Source organism: Ovis aries, chromosome 4 (assembly GCF_016772045.2).
Source record: "Ovis aries strain OAR_USU_Benz2616 breed Rambouillet chromosome 4, ARS-UI_Ramb_v3.0, whole genome shotgun sequence".
NCBI lineage: Eukaryota > Metazoa > Chordata > Mammalia > Artiodactyla > Bovidae > Ovis > Ovis aries.
In genome coordinates, this window is record NC_056057.1 from 70396251 (window position 1) to 70405593 (window position 9343).

Here is a 9343-nt window from a genome sequence, read left to right on the forward strand (position 1 = left end):
TAAGAGAATGGGCCAGTGGTCAGGGAAATGGACTCTAGTACTGCCCCTGCCATTGCCTGGCTGGATGACCTTGGACAGGTCACTTCACTCCTCTGGACCTTTGTCAGTAAACAGAGCGCAGTCCCAACTCTGCCACACACTGGTGACCTTGACAAATTCACAGCACCCTGTATCAGAGGAAGCTGAAGGGCTTTGTATTTAGAGTGTCCCAACCACAACATTCTGTAACCCCAGCAGGAGTCACACACTGATGCCCGGTAGTAGCAGCGAGAGAGCTGGCTTGGTCATATTAAGAAATTGAGGATGGCAGAGACTGGGATGCCAGATTAGCATCAGCTAATAGTGTTGCCAAATATTTCATTTGCAAATGTTTTTACATGTTGGCAGCTAATTCGAATTGTTATAAAATTCTGTACTAGCTGATGACTCTAGGGCAGAAGTTCCCTACTAGTCCAGTTGGGGGGGACTTCTGCATTCTACTGACTGGAGGGAGAAACTGATTAGGTGGGGACCTGGCTGGTAGCCCAGTTGATGGAGGGTCCCCCACGTGGAGAACATGGCTGTGTTGGCCAAGACTGAGCTGGCTAGTCTAGTCTGAGCTCCTGCCTCCGCCTGTTTCCCTGGTGCACCTGCAGTGATCTGGGTCAGCCTGGGCCTGTTTGCTTCTAACCCCGGTGGTCTGCCAGTAGCGGTTGGAAAGAGGAGGTAGGGGGCAGGAAATGACCCCTAGCCTGCGGGCACCAGGCCTCCAGGGTCCGGTACAGCGGAGACGCTCGGGCTCTGTGCCAACAATACCTGGGGCAGGTGCTGGGCTCGCGCAGCCCGCCACGCAGCGACTCGCGGCTAGGGGCAGGTTGGCGCGGGGTGGTCATCGCCGCTCCCGCCTAGAACCCCCGGGAAGCGGCATCCTGGAGCCGGCGAGCTGCAGATGGTGGGGAAGGGGCCAAGCGGCCAAGGAACCCCCAAATCGACGCCACGTATTTGTCGGAAGGAAATTCAACCCTGGAGCAACAGTGGGCTGGGCAAGCGCATTCCTGCCGGTTTCAACAGGGATTCTCCATCTGCCAGAAAGCCTGGGCTCCAAGCGGCGGGTCCCACCCCTCTAGTTGTGGGGAACCCTGCACTCCCGGGGCCCCTTCTCTGGATACACCCCAGTGCACCCAGACGTGATGTTCTTCCAGCCCCCTCACCTACTCCAGGCTGCCCTTTATAGAGGCGGAACTCTGTCAAGTTCAAACACAAAAACCTATTTTTCTACTGATTCAGTTTGTGCAAAGGAACTTTGAAGACTGACAACAGCGTACAAGGACACTTACCCTCGCGCTACTGGTGAAACATATAAATAAATATACAAACATTTAAAACCTCTTTCCAGGTAATTTTGATAGCTGTGAATGTAGTTATTACTCCTTTTGTCTCCACAGTCTCACTTCCTGAAAATTTTCCTACACAATGCACTCAAAAATATTTATTGCATCACTTTAGTGATAATGAAAAAGTGGAAACAACCTAACCATCCAACTACATATAAACTGATTCAACAAGTAATGGAAAAACTCTATATAAAAGTGTGAGTTCACAGGCAAATGGGTCTAAATTTACATTAAGTGAAAAAATAATAAGTTGTTTAAAAAATGACATGATATGATTACTCCTTTGTTAAGGTGCACAAAGAAATTTTAAGTAAATTCTGCAACTCACTCAGATGTGATTATTGGTTTCTTATAGATGATTATATAGGAAGCATATGTATATTTTATATGCACATACATCTAGACATTGTTTAGCTTTGAGGTATGATGAGAGGAGGCATTAACTTACCACATTACATATTTCTTCAAATTTTGATTTCTTTTTACATAAGCATGCATTAGTTTTGCATTTTCCATGCTCAAAAAACAACAAAGGTATTTTTAAAAATCGTAGACTTTCCTCATCTCCAGACCACCAGATTGTTGTCTTTTCATTACTGATCATTTCATTAGTGTTATTTTCCCCTTCAGCCTCTTCTCCTCCCTGTACAGTATCCAAGAAAATTGCATTCCTTTCATTCTAACTTATAAACTGCTTGTTTCATATGTGCAAATAATTTTTAACCCCTTTCAACTGCAAGAATAAAAGAAATGAGAATATTATTTCCACTTAATCTATTCAGATGAAAATATTAGGTATAGTATTTTTGGGCCCTTGAAAGCAATGGAGTTTTTAATCCTCCTTCTCAAGTTCTGTGTAATTTTGTCTTCTAGCAGCACATATTATCTCTCAATACAGTAAACCATGAAAGTAGATCTTTAAAATAAGGGGTTAAAAAAAATTTTTTTAATCCATAAAGGCTTCATAATTTCTAGAGGAAATAATCTTAGAAAGTTGAATAGGATTTCCAGGGACAAGATTTGGAGCAGGCAGGGCACTCTTGGCTGAAGGAGGGATGCTGTGAAAGAGCTGGGAGAGGGGGATGTGACTCTGGGATTGTTTAAATCAATCTGAACATTGTCCCAGAAACATGACCTCCATTCATATTATGGGAAATAAGCATGACCACACTTCAAACATGCAGAAATGCAGGGATTGTCTGGCCTTTTAAAAGATTCATATAGAAAAATGGCACCCATCAACAACAAGCCAAGAGCATCCACCCCATCAAGATGTCTGTTGTGATTCGTAGTTACACACAAAACAACATCATATTTCCTTAGGTAAAAATCTCAGAATATACCAAAATCACACACATAAGTCAAGATTTTTGCTCAGATCCCTGTTATCTTTCTCCTCCTTTTCATATGCATTAATAGCATCAGTATAAAAGGCAGGTGTTCTGGAACAAACTACCCCGGTTCTAATCCTGACTCTGCCATATATTAACTTATGACTTTGGTCACGTTATTTAACTTCTCTGGGTTTCAAGTTCATCACCTCAAAAATGGACATAATAACATTACCCATTTTACAATGCTATGCAGCTTAAACAAGGTTATATATATGTGTGTGTGTGTGTGTGTGTGTGTGTGTGTGTATATAAAGATTTTAGAACACTAAGCTCTTTAGAATACTGAGAATATAGTTTTAGAATATAATGCTTGCTAGAATACTGAGTTTAATAAAAGTTATGCACAACTGTTGCCTATTCTTATATCCCCTAGGAAAGCTTATGCTTCCTCCATTCTCCCCTCCTTAAGACACTGCCATCTCCACATTCTCTTAATTGTCTTGATTAGTTCCATCCCTGATTTAATAGAGATTCTAACAATAGCTTCTCCCCTGTTGTTTTCCTTCTCTCTCCTACCCAATGGGAGGCAAATACCAAATCTGCCTGCAATGCAGGAGACCCCGGTTTGATTCCTGGTTTGGGAAGATCCACTAGAGAAGGGAACAGCTATCCACTCCAGTATTCTGGCCTGGAGAATTCCATGGATTGTATCCTTCATGGGGTCACAAAGAGTTGGACATGACTAAGCTTCTTTCACTTTCACTTCCAAAGAACACCTAGTTGGAAACCTGTATTCTGTTCTTCCTCTCTGTGATAGTCTCTGAGTTTTTAAGACAACTTTTCTGACATATATTTAATATGTTATTAAACTCACCCATTTCAGGTGTATGTTTCCATGATTTTTAGTAACTCTGCTGTGTGGTGCAACCATCACAATAAATCATTTTTCGAACATTTTCATCCCCCTGGCCCTGCCAGGATCCTTCATGACCTACAGTTAATCTTACTTCCCTCCAGCTTGAGGCACCCATTAATCCACTTTCTATCACTGAAAATTTACCTTTTCTGGATATTTTAGATGGATGGAATCATACAATAGCTAATCTTTTGTGCCTTCTTTCACTTAGCATAATTTTTTAAGATTCATCCATGATGTAGCATATGTTAGTGTCTCGATATTTCCTATTTTATTGCTTATAAAATTAGAATTTCTACCATGTCTATGAGAATTACATTATATAGCAATGTTGATATTGTATAATTAAAATTACTATTACACCTATATTATTCTAGACACTGAGCTAACTGCTTTATCTGCATCACAAAACTTAAAATTCACAACAGACTTATGGGTTATCTGGGTAACATCATATTCATTTTTGAGTTGATGAAACAATTTTAGAATTGTGAGCAGGCTAACCTAAGGTCACAAATCAAGTAGGCAGAAGGGTGGGGACTTAAACCTAAATCTATTTGACACCAGAATGAAAGCCAGAGTCACCTTCAAAATTAACAATTTTGAGATTTCATACCTTTCTATCATCACAAAAACAAAATTCAAGGAAATATTCATATAAACCCCACCAAAGAGAGAGAGAAATGTCCAGGGATTTGTCAATTGTGAATCCCCATTCATACGTAAGGAGTTTGTTCTCCATCCCTGATGCGGCCCCATTTGGAGAATGTTTACCTCCCTTGGGAGAAAGCTGGTAGCATAAAGGACTCAGTTTGGCTTGATAAGGATTTCTGATATCTAAAGATGTTGCTCCTGGCACTGTCCTACTGCATCCTCAGGCAGCCTGGAGAAGGAAACTAAATCTTTACCCATCACCCTATCTAACAGGAAATGAACATGTGGGGAGGGGGGCCTTAGAGACCCTGTGACTCCTACTGTTAACAATATTTAGACTGGAACTCATAGCAGCATACTGTAACACTGAAGACGGACAATTTCAATACTGGTTTATCCACTACCCAGTGGTACTTGAGAAAACTGTTTAATAGGAAATTTCTGCTGCCACACTTGTCTAAACACCCTTGTGTAAAGATTTCTAAAGAAATCTCCAGTTGTTGTTTAAGGCAGTAAAACCTAATTGACATTTTATGATGAGCCTCAGGCTGGTGACATTCACCTTCAAAAATGTGTTGTTATTATGAATACACTAATAATAGTGCTGTGTTAATAAATTCTACAACAAGCCATGCTCCAAATCTGTCCTATCGTTTCTGAGATAAAGCCACGCCACCCTCATTAGCTGCAGAAGGAAGGGTTGTCAGAATGGAAACCAAGCCCCTTATTGCTTGGAAGAATCCCAGAGACCACAAGAGGGTGCCTAGGTGTTCTGGGGATGAGAAACCAAGTCTTCAGCTCATTGGAAAGATCCAGGAGAGACAGGTACTCAGAAAAATGCCACTCCAGCTCAACAGCACCTAAATTTGGCGATGATAGCATTTTACTGCCTGTGTACAGTGTCCTTTAACAGTATCATTTATTCGTCAAATGAAAATAACTATTTGTTGGTGTTAGATGTCAGGATAGTGATGGGAGTGGAGCGGGGTGGGGAGGGTAGTAAGGTGCTGCATCTGTTTCTTGATCTCTTGCAGGTTACACCGGTACTTTGTGATACTATGCACTTTTTTGTACGTAGTATTTCAATATAACATCCACAAAGGCACAAATGAAAAATAGTTTAGAATGAAAGGAGCCCAGCATAGTGCCTGTTACATAGTAGGTGGACATGGCGTTTGTGTTCATTGAATAAAGGATAGCGTTCGATCCCATCACGTGGGGTAAGCAGGATTCTGTTGATACTGTCGTCATTATTAACCTTTCTTTACAGGTTGGAAGACGTTCCAGGATCTTGGCCGATCACACAATTGGTTAAGTCGCGGGGCCGGGAGCCTTGGTTCCTGACGCCGAGCCGGAAGAGGGTGGATCACCGCCCCATTTCGATTTCGCCGCCGCGCGGGCGGGGTCCCGCCACAGTCCCCAGCGAGGCTGGCCGGAAGAAGCCGGGCGGCCGGAGGCGGCTCTCCAGCCCGCAGGAGCGAGCGAGCTTCGAGGACGCGACCAGAGTGGACGGAAGGAGGCATCGCTGCTCTCGGCCCGGTCCGAGGGGAGTCCCCCGGCTCCGCGTTCCCGCGGTGGCTCGCCGGGGCCGCGGTCCTGCAGGCCGCGCGGGTCCATCCGCCCACGGCTTCGCGCTCTCCGGGCCCCGGTCCCTTTCTCCGAACTACGGTGCCGCCGTCTGACCAGCCTCGGAAAAAAAGCCCCAGCTTCCCAGAACTATTGGATATCATCCATTGGATGTGATGGCAGCAGTAGGAAAACACAGAAATGTAAGAACAGCACAGCTTTTTCTTAGACCGCAAACAAAAACCTCCCTCTTGGGCTCCACTTGACCACGATTTAACTACACAAGCCTATGGACCTGGCTGAGAGAGGGTCTCCCGGGTCACACAGATCCTGGCCTTGGCCACCTAGCCCTGGGACCTAGCATGAGTCATGGACCTTCTGCCTCACTTTTCTCATCTGTAAGATTGGAATAATAACCCTGTCCAGTTCATGGGGGTTGGGCATGAGAGTGAAATGAGATACCCCTGCAAATCACGGGCATTTAGAAGGTAGTGGGTGCTGGACAATACTGCCTTAGCCTCCCCAACCTGAGCCAAACTGCCCTGTGTGCTTGTTCCCAAAACCCTCTCTTTCTGCCTGTCCTGGATCAGAGACACTCTCTAGGCCTGGCACAAGCACTCAGCCTCCTTGCTGCCTGCCCCAGCCTTCATTCCCCCATACCTCTCAGCACACTAGGCATGCTGTCCCTGGGTCCTTATCTCAGCCTTCAGTGTGAACATTTATGTAGCTGTGTCACCCCACCTTTCTCTCACAAACTCACACATGCACACACTTACAGATTATTAAGGCTGTTGGGGGATGAGTACCACCTTGCCAAGTGGTGCATAGCACAGAGACTTGCCAGCCCAATAAATGTCTGTTGTGGGGCAGGGTGGTAGGTAGAGAAGGCCTGCTCCACCTCTAGCCTCTTCCTCCCAACCCCCACCTCACAGCATCTTCCCCCCTTTCTCTGCAGCTGGTGGTGCTAAAGACTAAGCCTCCACCCCCTCCCCCCAACTCAGAAGCCATATTCACCCTAGCCGTGGTGACAGGTTGATGACTCCTATAACGGGCCCCTTTCCTCCTCTGGGGGGTTCCTGCCTCTATGGAGCCTGGTGGAGGGGCCACCAGCAGGGCCGGAAACCTGGGGAGAACGTTTCTGGCTGCCACTGATTTCTGTTCCTAGAATTGTTTTTCTACAATTAGAACCTTCCCTCCTTCATTATGTCTCCTGTGTTCCTGGAGCAGTAAATACCAGGGATATGCATTACATTTCCCATAACTTACTTTCAATGATCAGAAAAGCTTCTATTAATAGACGTGTTATTGATAGGGAACCTGGCTTTGAAGCTGAGAGTAAGGTTTCTAGAGCAGTGGTTACCTGCTTAGCACAGAGATGCCCACCTCTCCAACTTCTGCTCCCTGGGCCCCTGTCTGCACACAGTACAGTAACAAGAGACAGCAGATTAGTGGTCGAAAATATGGCCCCCAGATCCAGTGCTTGAATTCAGTCCTGGCATTGCCCCTTAAGCTGGCTGTGTCTCTGTCTGTCCATCTGTGATATGAGGATGATGACAATAATAATTCCTAGAGTTGTTAGGCAGATTAATGAGTTCATATTTGTACAGTGATTAGCACTCTGTAAGCACTCAGTGATTTTTGTCACATACCTAAAGCTTAATACAGCTGGAGACCCTGACTCCTAAAGGTGTCTAGCTAGCCCTAAATGCTTGTAAATTATTCTGAAAAAGAGACCCAGGATACCTGTGGTAAAAATATGCACAAGGATCACCTAGTTTAACTCTGGTCTTATTATTGATATTTAAGCTTGATAGAACTGTACTTGGGAATAAACTAATCTCTCTCAATCTTTACTTTCCTTCATTTGTGTTATATGTCCATGGTCACATTCTGAAAGGAAAACAAGAAAGGAAAGAAGGAAAGAAAGGGAGGTAAAGAGAGGAAGGAGGGAGGGAAAGAAGAAGGGGGAAGAAGAGAGGAAGGATCAGGTTGAGAAGGCCGAATTGTGATAAAAATCCTTATTTTTAAAATTATTTCCCATGAGAATTAGAATAATAATGCCAAATGTTCAATAAATAATGCCAAACTCATAATTTCCTGGACCTTACAGTTTCTAGAAAATCTAGGTCAGAAGACATTGCTGGGCCAGGTCAACTAGGTCTCAGACCTAGAGGGAAGCAATGGCTGCAGCCACCGGATAAGCATCTGCCCACCAGCATCACAGAGACCGACACCCACTTCCACATTGAAATAGGCCCTCCGCTCCCTGATAGCATCAACAGCACAGGTTGCACAAAACTCAGCCATTTCCCACTTCAAGACCAGGTATGACGACGAAAGGAGCTTTCTTTCACTCGGCACTCAGTTGTGTCTGACTCTTTTCAACCCCATAGACTGTACCCTGCCAAGCTCCTCTATCCATGGAATTTTCCAGGCAAGAATACTGGAGTGGGTTGCCATTTCCTCCTCTAGGGATCTTCCCGACCCAGAACCCAAGTCTCCTGCACTGCAGGTGGTTTCTTTACCACTAGCGCCACCTAGGAAGCTCTTCTTTCACTCAAGCCTGCCTGAAAAGGTGAGGCCTGGATCCCCTTCCTCCAGCATCTAAACATGCAGACATTTGTCCTGGATTCAGTATGTCTAATGGTTTGGATTATATGCTCTAGAAACTATAGGCTTCTCAAAGGCTTCATGAAGGTGTTCCAAGTGGAGGTTCAAGGCAGCCCTGAGAAGGTGGTCATGACCCAGCTGGCCAGAAGGCCAAAAAAGAAGAGCCTGGCTCCCATCCTGCTTCCCCAGCTCTCTGGAACCCTACAAAGATCATTTCAAGCAGAGCGCTCCATTTTTTTTTTTTTAAAGAAAGAAAGTGTGATTTTCTTTGCTACTCAAAAGGGGAACACAGTAGGTTCCTACTACTGTAGGAACAGTAGCTTCCTAACCTACTGTGTTAGCACTTTAAGAACTGAGCCCCCGCTCTGAGCACTCCACTTTTCCCCCGAGAAATGCCCACTTCACCTAGGCCTAAATCAGTAATTCTCCACAGGGGGATGATTATGGCCCTCAGGGAACATTTGGCAAAGTCTGCAGACATTTTAGATTGTCACAACTGGGGTAGGGTCTACTGGCATCTAGTGGGTGGAAGCCAGAGATGATGCTAAACATTCTGCAGTGCACAAGACACCCTCCACAGCAAAAAATATTCCAGGCCAAAATGTCAATAGTGCCTAGATTGAGAGATCCTGACGTAAACCAAAAGCCCACTGCCTTGGAGGAAGTAATCCCTCAGAATTCTCCAGCAACCTAGGCAGAGAGCAAATTGGAACATGGGGCTGGTGGGGAGGAGCCCAAGAGAAGGCTTTTTCGGGCCCCACACTAAGAATGTGGAGGTCCCAACATACTCCTTCCTCCTGCTTTGCCTGCAGAACACAAAATCCTGGCATCTGAAAAGATTAAACAAAACCCATGATTCCCAGCCCCTCAGGCTGCATAACCCTGCCCCT